Here is a 10,884-nt window from a genome sequence, read left to right as displayed (position 1 = left end):
TAACATGTGAGGTCGTCTCGGAGGTGCTATATGTCATTTCCGAGCTCATTTAAAATGCCTAGATAGGTAGTTTAATTACGCTTCACCTCTTGCCATGTTTAACCACATTTAATATTGCCATGTATCTAATCGGGATAGAACTAAATAAATAAACGTGGAGTTTCGTCAATATGCAACTCATTGCATATTGAACTTCACTTAATGTGTAGTGTTTGATTGTGTGAATTGTCATGCCGTGACTTGCATATATTCAGCTACTCATGCATCATATGTGTTGTGCATCATGTGGTGAATTTCGTGTGTTGATTTGTGCTTCCAATTTGCTTCGTCTCGTTAGAGTTCCGTAGCCTGCCGGATTGTGAGGACCTGTTCGACTATGACGGTTCGTCTGCTTCACGGAGGCATTCTTCTTCCAAGCGGGATCTTAGGCAAGATGACCATTTCCCCAGATACCATTACTATCATTCCCATGCTAGTTTTACCGCTTCTATCGATTACGTCTCGTTGCCTACCACATGTTAAATATCAGCCTCTCAACAATGCCATGAAAACCTTCAACCTGTTCGACCTAGCAAACCACTGATTGGCTATGTTACTCCTTGCTTAACCATGTTGTTAGCGTTGCTAGTTGCAGGTGTAGTTGTTTCCATGTGAAAACATGGGTTCCTTGTTATATCACCCTATCAATTGCTATTCAATTTAATGCACCTATATACTTGGTAAAAGGTGGAAGGCTCGGCCTTTCTAGCCTGGTGTTTTGTTCCACCTTTGCCCCCCTTAGTTGCGGCTACCGGTGTTATGTTCCATAATTGAGCGCTCCTAACACGATCGGGGTTGTTATGGGGACCCCCTTGATAATTCGTTTTAGATTAAAGCTGGTCTGGCAAGGCCCAACATTGGTACTGCATTTGCCCAACATAATAACTTTGTTAATACTAAAAGCATAGGGCGTCATGAACCCGAGGAGTAATTTCACATAATACAGGGGGGCCAGTGTTGTTGGTGCTGGTCCAAAACTAGAGACGTTTGCGGGGCCAACCCGGGGCAACTCGGGAGATTTCTATTAGGCCACCGTACGCTGTGCTTATTCGTCGTGTCCTGAGAACGAGATACGCGGCTCCTATCGGGATCGTCAACACGTCGGGTGGCCTTGCTGGATTAGTTTTACCTTTGACGAAATATCTTGTGCATCGGGATTCCGGTGATGCTTTGGGTAATATCAGAGTTGAGGTTTTCCACTAGGGAATCCGACAAGATCGCGAGCTTCGTGATTGAGGATTTCTATGCGGCTTGTGGTAATTTGTGATGGACTAGTTGGAGCACCCGTGCAGGGTTAACTCTTTCAGAAAGTCGTGCCCGCGGTTATGTGGCAACGTGGACACTTTGTTTAACAGTGGTTGTAGATAACTTGAAGTTAACTTAATTAAAATATGCCAACTATGTGCGTAACCGTGACTGTCTCTTTCGTGAGTTCCTTCTCCGATCGAGGACACCGTGGGGTTATGTCTGACGTAGGTAGGTGTTCAGGATCATTCATTTGATCATCCGTAGCTCACGTCCATTATGCGTAGATCTTCCCCCTCTTATTTCTGGTACTCGTAAGTTTAGCCACCAAATATATGCTTAGCCACTGCTGCAACCTCACCACTCAACCATACCTCACCCATTAAGCTTTGCTAGTCTTGATACCTTTGGAAATGAGATTGCTGAGTCCCCTGTGGCTCACAGATTACTACAACACCAGTTGCAGGTACATGTAAAGGTTACTTGACGCGAGCGCGTTGATTGTTCATTTGGAGTTGGTTCTTCTTCATCTTCTTCATTGATCTAGGATGGGTTCCACGCCGACAGCCTGGGATAGCAAGGATGGACGTCGTTCTTCTTTTCTCGTTTGTTTTCGTCCGTAGTCGGACCCTGCTCTTCTTCATGATGATTATGTATTGTACTGATGTGACTCTGATGTAGCTTGTGGCGAGTGTATGCCAATTCTATATATCTCTTCTTTTCAGTACATGTACTTGTAACGATATCCATTCTTGCGATACGACGAGATGCGCTTCTATCCCTAACGAGGCCCTCGTGCCAAATTGAGGATAGGGTCGCATCTTGGGCGTGACAATATCCCAATCCTTTTGGTGGCAAAGGACATGCCAAAACAATCTCTTATAATAGGCAAAGTGTCCTTGAGGACACACATGAATTTCATCTAGTCACTTTTGTCATGTTGGGTTAATTCACGTTCGGTACTTTGATAATTTGATATGTGGGAGGACCGGTGCTTGGGTACTGTTCTTACTTGACAAACCTCCCACTTACGATTAACCCTCCTGCAAACATCCGCAACTAGGAGAAAAGTATTAAGAATAAATTCTAACCATAGCATTAAGCATATGGATCCAAATCAGCCCCTTAAGAAGTAGTGCATAGAGTGCGGTTTATGTTTCTGTCACTCTCGCAACCCGTCCTCTAATTACTACTTCACGATGCATTCCCTTAGGCCCAAATCATGGTGAAGTGTTATGTAGTCGATGTTCACATAACACCACTAAGGAATCACAACATTCACATCATCAAAATATCGAACGAATATCAACTTCACATGACTACTTGCAACATGATTTCTCCCGTGGCCTCAAGAACAAAAGTAACTACTCACAAGTGATAAACAGGTTCATGATCAGAGAAGTATTAATAGTATAATGGATCTGCACACATAATCTTCCACCAAATAAACCATAAAGCATCAATTACAATATGTAATTAACACTACTAGACACACCCGAGGTACCAATCATAGGTTCTGGTACAAGATTGAGTACAAAGAGATGAACTAGGGTTTTGATAGTAGATGGTGCTGGCGAAGATGTTGATGGAGATTGGCTTCCCCAAGATGAGAGGGTTGTTGGTGATGATGATGGTCTCGATTTCTGTAACGACCAAGATGCGGTCCTTTCCGATCTGGGGGTCGAGGCCCCCGAATAGGAAAGAACCGCATCTAAGCGTTTCGCAAGCAAGTAACATAGCACAAATAATAATGAAAGTGGACAATTCGGGATTCAACTGTCTTCTTATTAATAACTCAGAGTACAACACAGATACAATCAAGGTAGTTCCGCTACGGACTACAAAACATGGAAAAAGCTATGCTACCCTGCTGCAGGCCCACGATCACGACCACGCCTCAGTCCTCTGGATAGTTCACGTAGAGGCGGTCTGTCTCCTCGTCGTACTGCCACGCCAGCTGGGTGACGTCGGGATCATCTGTCTCTGGAGTACCTGTACATGCTGGGAGTTTCGGAGGAATCCGTGAGCCACGGGGACTCAGCAATCTAAGACCTTGGTGCCAGAACAGTCATTTTATTAGGTAGGGTAAGGGTGAAGTGTATCAGGCTGCAGCATCCTATGATTGCTTAAGTGTCTAACTTACGCAAAACAGAAGTAAAGGTGGTCTACACTAGCAGTCGGATTTACTTGATCACTAGGTGATCCTGAACACCTACCTACGACATTCATAACCCCATCGTGTTCCCGATCGAAGAGGGATCTTCGAAGGGACAGTCACGGTTACGCACACAGTTGGCAGTTTTATTTATTTATGTTTAAGTTCTCTAATACCGGATGTTATCAAAATATTCCAAGTTGCCACAAAACCGCGGGCACAGCTTTCCGAAAGATTAAGCCCTGCAGGGGTGCTCCAACTTGGCCATCACAAACGAACACAGGCCGCAAAGGCATCCTCTATCACGAATCTCGTGATCTCGTCGGATTCCTTAGAGGAAAACCTCAACTCTGGGGAAAACCAAAGCTTCACTGGGATTCCTATACGCAAGATATACCGCTAAGGTAAGACAAGGCTAGCAGGACCTCCCGTCGTATCGATGACCCTGATAAGAGCCGCGTATCTCAGTCTCAGGACACGACAAATGAGCTAGACGTCGGGATGGCTAAACCTCTGGGTGACCAGTGGGGCCCCGGACATCGCTCAGGTGGGGACAACACTTATGAGGAGCACTGGCCCGGGTTGTTGATTAAATTCCTCGGGGTAGCTATTCCCTATGCAGATTATTATGTGATTAGAAGATTAAAACCAAAGTTGGGTCCTGTCGGACAAGCCTTAACACTACGCGATTTATCAAGGGGGTCCCCATAACAACCCCGAACGTGTTAGGAGCGATCATTATGGAATCAAACACCGGTAACCGGTAACTAAGGCGGCAAGAACGGAACAAAGCACCCGGCAAAAGGCTAGGCCTCCCGTAATTTACCAAGTATATAGGTGCAATAATTAAATAACAGAATTAAAGATAATGATATCAAGCTCATGTTATCACATGAGGCAAGGCACCTGCAACTAACAATGCTAACATTAGTAGCTGAGCAAGCTTACTTAGCCATACAAGTTTGCTAGGAAGGAGTACGGTGTTTGGGCTCATGGCATTTCAAGAGGCAATTTAATTCAGTGGTAGGCAGCGAGCAATATGACATGGAAACGAAACTAACATAACAAGTCTAGAGATGGAATCAAGGTCATATCATTTTGCCTGTGATATCCTCAGCTTGGAATGATTCTGGTTCGTCCTGCACGTACTCTCCTGACTCCATGTATTCGTTCTCCGCTCCCGGTGCTATCCGACATAAGAATAACAGCCAATGAACAGCAGCACCACAAGATGCAACAATCACATGATGCATGAGATGAAAATTGAGCATGCACCACTATTTCTATCACTAGCACAAGCAAAATAAACTACTGCAAGTTTCTGGACAGAACTGTACACTAAGCTATTTTGACATGCATGAGAATGACATGAGCAGATGCGGCTCGTGAAAACGGTGCAAAACCATATAAAGAACATTGCAAACGGAGCTACGGATCAACGGGAATCAACAAAACAAGATATGAAGCTCTACGTGGAAGATTCGACACCACACACTGAAATGGCGCAAATCTGGTATTCCCAGGTTTCCAAGACATGTATAATTCCAACATGAATGGAATGGAGCAAGGAAGGACACCACAACACACACTAAGCACCCACATTGATCAAAATGACAAAACTACATAATCTGCCATAATCTGCATCTTAGCTATTTGGGAGCTACATGCAACATAGCTACATGCCTCCAAACATGACAAATAATATATGTGGCTGTCGCCAACCAAGATCACTACAAGCACCAGCAAGAATCACAGCAAAAGGAATTAAACTCTAGAAGATACAAGGCCACAAACTTTCCGAAAACCATCAGATCTCAGGGACTTAGTGAAAATTCCTGCAACTAAGTTTCTGTCTCTGTTCTGAAGCTTTTTGACAGCAATCAAAACACAACCTACTAGACTCCAAATGATTTGAAAATTGACAGGAAGCTTCAAAAATATACCAGGTTCAAAATCCTAGCACTGAAGTAAGGCTAGTTCTGAACAGAATGACCAGCACATCCTCATCGATAAGAGAACAAAATGTTTCCAGAATCCCACACTTAGTGAAATTTCAGAGTTCATCAATCTGGAATTTTTCAACCACATGCCCACTTTGTCTAGGCATAGTATGCACACACATTACACCAAGTGATAATTGACACCACTATAGTGTAGAGAAAAACCCCTACTACCAACACACAAAAACTCATGCCCTTGGGCTCCACCTATTCCATGGAATCAAGGCTCAAACTTGCCACAAATCTGAATATGCAACTCCATAAAGTACCCTACTAAGACAACAATTACAAAGGTTGGGTTCATGTGCACAATGACAAAGTGACATGGGGGTTTGAACCCCATGTTTGTGTCATGCACATCAACATCACAAGCACATCTACCAAACTATCCCCACACACAAACTCCATGCCCTCTCACATATAGACATGTGAAGGTGCATAGTTTTGCAAAGGTGGGGAAGTTCCGCACACACACATATACCCCACATCATTCACATCAACATCATGCTCTAGATCAACACACAAACCTACACATTTTATGATTGCAATAAACACTAGAACAAGCTCACACACACAAGATATATGTGGTGAGGGAGGGAACCCCTTCACTCACACAAACTTGCACAAGGCCACCATCATGAGGATGACTAGCACCCACATGCTCTAGCCTAGCAAGGCACACAAGTAAACTCACAAGTAAACACACACTTGCATGCAACACTTCCCTACACATGCCCATGAATCCACAAGCTCAACCTCAAGATATGTGACTTGTAGCAAAAGGAACAGAAACCACAAGCTGTTGATAGTAGCAAAAATAATGCCTCCATTCTACCTAGTGCACACAGTACATATACATGCCCAGGAACAACACATGGAAGAAACACACAAAAATAAAATAAAATGGGGGGAAGAGAGTTCGAACTCTGCACCTCCCCTAGTAAACAACAACATCACACCACTCTGCTAAGGATCAGACTTTGCTAGAACAGGGCTACACAGCAAGAAACCCTGCTCTGCTGCACTAGGCACTGTCGAGATATCAGCAAAAAAAGGGGGAGTGCATCAGCTAGGGATCAAACCCTGCACCTCAAGGAAACCAGCAGAGACATACACCAACGCGCTACGACACGGCTACTGTCAGAACGGGGAAACTAGACAACTAGCTACTACAAGCAGCCGATCCAGGCTCTGCTCCGAGACGCACCAGCAACACGGAGGCTACCGGGTTTCCTCGCCGTACTGCTGCTGCTGCGCTGCGCTACCGGAGGAGAAACGCACGCCTGCTACTAGCCGACGGCTACGCGGGGAGGGAGCCCTGCTACCTGCAACCTGAAACCACCACGTCTTCTACTTGAACTGCTGCTGCTGCTCTCGGCTGAGACTGCTACTGCTACTGCTATCGCAACCTCTACTGCTAGGCAGAGACTGCTCGACAAGAGCTACGCCGAAACCTCTGCTGCAGCAACTGCTACCGCGTTACAAGGGAGGAAAAGCCCCAGGCTTCGGGGTGGCAACTCCTACTGCTACTGCAGCCCACGAGCACCACACACCTGCAGCACGAGCACCACACAACAAGCACGATCTACTGCTGCTGCTCGAGACAGAGAGCACGCACGCGCACATACCGCATCCGGGCTGATCTACGAAGGAGGAAGGAAGGAGAGGTGGATCCTAACCTTGGGGAGGAAGTAGAGGTTCGGATCGGAGGAGGAGGGCGCCGGAGATGAGGCAGATCGACGACGATGAAGCCGGAACCGCAGATCGTAGAAGAGGAGATAGACCACCGGGTTCGCGCCGTTGACGAGGTCGAGCTTGTCGGTGTGGTCGCTCCCCGGGGCTTCTAGCGCCGGGAATGGGTCGACAGGATGAATAGAGAGCAGAGAGTTATGAGCTTCTTCCATGATCACCTTCCTGAGATCACCTTTCGGGACGACAAGGCGGTCCTCTAAAAACAAAGTGTCCCTGGCATCAACAGTGAAACACTTATACTTGGGGAGACTCTTTCCCACGCCAATCTTGACCTTCTTCACCATAGCGTCAAGTAGCTGAGCTGCTCTGACCTGATCTTCCAAGGTAGGAGAGATCTGAAGGTTCGCAAGAAAACCCTGAGGAACCAGCTGAAGATTGAGCTTCTTGAAAGACTCAGAAAGACCCGGCTGGAGAGGTTGTAGAATCAGACTGTTGCAATATGCCTTCCTGCTCAATGCATCTGCCACAACATTTGCCTTGCCTGGCGTGTACTCAACACTCGGATTAAAATCCTGGAGCATTTCCACCCAACGTGTTTGCCGAAGATTCAAGTTAGGCTGAGTGAAGATATACTTGAGGCTCTTGTGATCGGTGAAAACTTCAACCTTACGTTCCAACAAGAGATGTCTCCAAGTCATCAAGGCGTGCACAACAGCTGCTAGCTCGAGATCGTGCACATGATAGTTCTTCTCCGCAGGCTTCAGCTGCCTGGAGGTATAAGCAACCACCTTCCTATCTTGCATCAAGACTGCACGGAAACCCTGGAGAGAAGCATCGCAAAAGACCTGGTACGGCTTGGAATCATCCGGAGGGGCCAATACCGGAGTGGAGATAAGCTTCTCTTTGAGTGTATATAAAGCTAGTTGACACTCTGGAGACCAAACATACTTGACACCCTTCTGAAGAAGACTAGAGAGCGGCTTGGCGATTTTGGAGAAGTTCTCAACGAATCTTCTGCAATATCCGGCAAGACCAAGAAAGCTTCGAAGCTGCTTCACATTCTGCGGAGGTTCCCATTCAACAATGGCTTGAACCTTGGACGGGTCAACCTTAATGCCCTCGGCAGAGATAATATGCCCACGATAAACCACTTCTTTCAGCCAGAACTCGCACTTGGAAAACTTGGCATAGAGCTTGTATTCTCTCAGTTTATCAAGCACCAACCTGAGATGTTTCTCATGTTCTTCCTCATCCTCAGAAAAGACCAGAATGTCGTCGAGATAGAGCAAGACAAATTCATGCATAAATGGTGAGAAAATATAGTTAATCAAACGGCAAAAAGTCGGAGGAGCATTAGCCAGACCAAAATACATGACCGTATACTCATACGAGCCAAAACTGGTCCTGAATGCCGTCTTCCGAATGTCTTCCTCGCGAATGCGAATCTGATGATAGCCCATTCTGAGATCAAGCTTGGAGAATACTTTAGCACCTTTCAACTGTTCAAACAACTCATTTATGTTTGGAAGTGGATATTTGTTCTTGATTGTCTTCTTGTTCAATGGGCGGTAATCGACACACAGCCGGTCCGAACCATCCTTCTTCTTGACAAACAGAACACCACATCCCCACGGAGACGAGCTTGGTCTGATCAAACCCAAACGCTCCTGCTCATCGAGTTGCCTCTTGAGTTCCTTCAACTCTTCTGGACCCAGCTTGTACGGCCGTTTGCACACTGGCTCTGTGCCTGGCTCAAGCTCAATGACGAACTCCACTTCACGGTGCGTAGGCATGCCTGGCAGCTCTTCAGGAAAAACGTCTTGATATTCGCAGACTACTGGAACTTGCTCAATGGGATTGATCTCACCCTTTTCATTCAAGGAGAACAAGCGGATTGTGTCATTGTGCGCCGCGAATATAATCACATCCTTCGAAGAGTGGGTAAGTTTCACTTCTTTAGCTTCACAATCAATTGATGCCTTGTTCATGGCCAACCAGTCCATACCAAGGATCAAATCAATGTCGGACTTGCCCAAGACATACGGAGAGGCCAGAAACGAATAACTGCCCATCTTGATAGAAACATCGGGAGCACGGGTACTAGCATGCATGAACTTGCCTGGTGAAACTACTGACAACGGACTAGGAAGCTCTTCAACAGGAACATTATGCTTGGATGCAAACGGAATGGACAGGAACGAATGCGAAGCACCAGAATCAAACAAGACTTCAGGAGGACTATCATTGACAAGGAGGTTACCCATGATCACATCCGATGAATTTTGTGCCTCAGCTGCATTCACCATGTTGAGTCGAGCTGATCTGGGGTTGAACTTGACAAGAGCGTTGCTTGGAGGTTTGCTTGGAGGAGGAGGCGGCAGACGGAGCTGAGAAGTACATTTGTTGGCATAGTGACCCTTCTACCCACATTTGTGACAAGTGACATATGCTGGGTGCCGGAACCGAATCTGAGGAGGCCCTTGCTTCTGATGCTGGTATCTCTACTGGAAGCTAGGGTTGGGTGGGTGGGAAGAACCACGTCCACCTGAGTGCTTCGGCTGCTGCGAGTGCCGAGGAGGAGGAGGAGAAACCCAAAACCTATGTTGCTTCTGAACCACCTGAGTCGAGGAGGAGCTGGAATCTCTGAAGCGCTTCTTGGAGTTCTCCACCCTGAGCAAGGCTGCCTCTGCTCGGAGAGATAAGTTGTAGAACTTGTCAAACTCCTCAGGATCGTGCAAAGCAAGTGCTAACTGCAAATCCTCCTTCAAGCCACCCCTGAACTGATAGATCTTGCTCTTCTGATCCGGGACATCCTGCAGCGCGTAACGGGCCAGCTCGTGGAACTCGACATTGTACTTGTACACTGAATTGCTGCCCTGCTTCAAACGCCTGAACTTCTCACGCATCTCCTCAACAAAGCTGGAAGGGATGTAGTGGGACCCGAAGTCACGACAAAACTCATCCCAAGTCATCACCCTGCCACCTCTGGAGTCCTTAAGCTGCTGCCACGAAATAGAAGCCTGCCCCTTCAACTGGAACGTTGCAAACTTGACATAGTCCTCCGGACGCACCTTGCTACACTCGAAATGCTTGTTCATATCACGGATCCAATCTTCCGCATCAAACGGCTGGTCGCAAGAAGTGAACGTCTTAGGCTGGTTTGACAGGAACTGACTCAGATTGGCGAAGTGATTGCCACCCTGCTGAAAATTGCCCTGCTGATGATTGGCTCTCTCCTGGATCAACTGCAACAGCATCTGAGTGTTTGCATTAGTAGCTGCCATCGTTGCCTGCCAGGCCTCTGTAGGAGGAGGCAGCGGCGGCGGCGGAGGAGGAGGTGGAGGCGACATATCCTCACGCGCTGGGGTCTGACGAGTCGGTGGAGCCATCATAAAGACGGACAATATATTAGTCCACAGAACAATTGAAGATATTGCTGAATCAAAAGACAGAATATCTGAATAGAATTTAGTATTGCACTCGAACAACATAGCAAGAGTGCATCCTCAAAGTAACAGAAGACAAAATTCCGATAAGGACCACTACAAACAAGTGTGAGCTTGAACTGCTCGGAACAAATATAAGACCGAGATTTCCCAAACCTCAATCAAGCGTCTGTAGGAAGATAGTCCTATAAGATACTACTAGACATCCCACCTATGAATTCCCGAAAGAACTGGTCATGCAATCAGGTACATCGATACAAAGAGTATTTCACACAACTCCTAAACTAACACGTCACCTGTATCACAT

Source organism: Hordeum vulgare, chromosome 2H (assembly GCF_904849725.1).
Source record: "Hordeum vulgare subsp. vulgare chromosome 2H, MorexV3_pseudomolecules_assembly, whole genome shotgun sequence".
In the NCBI taxonomy this organism is placed as follows: Eukaryota; Viridiplantae; Streptophyta; class Magnoliopsida; order Poales; family Poaceae; genus Hordeum; species Hordeum vulgare.
Note: the sequence above shows the minus strand (reverse complement) of the source record.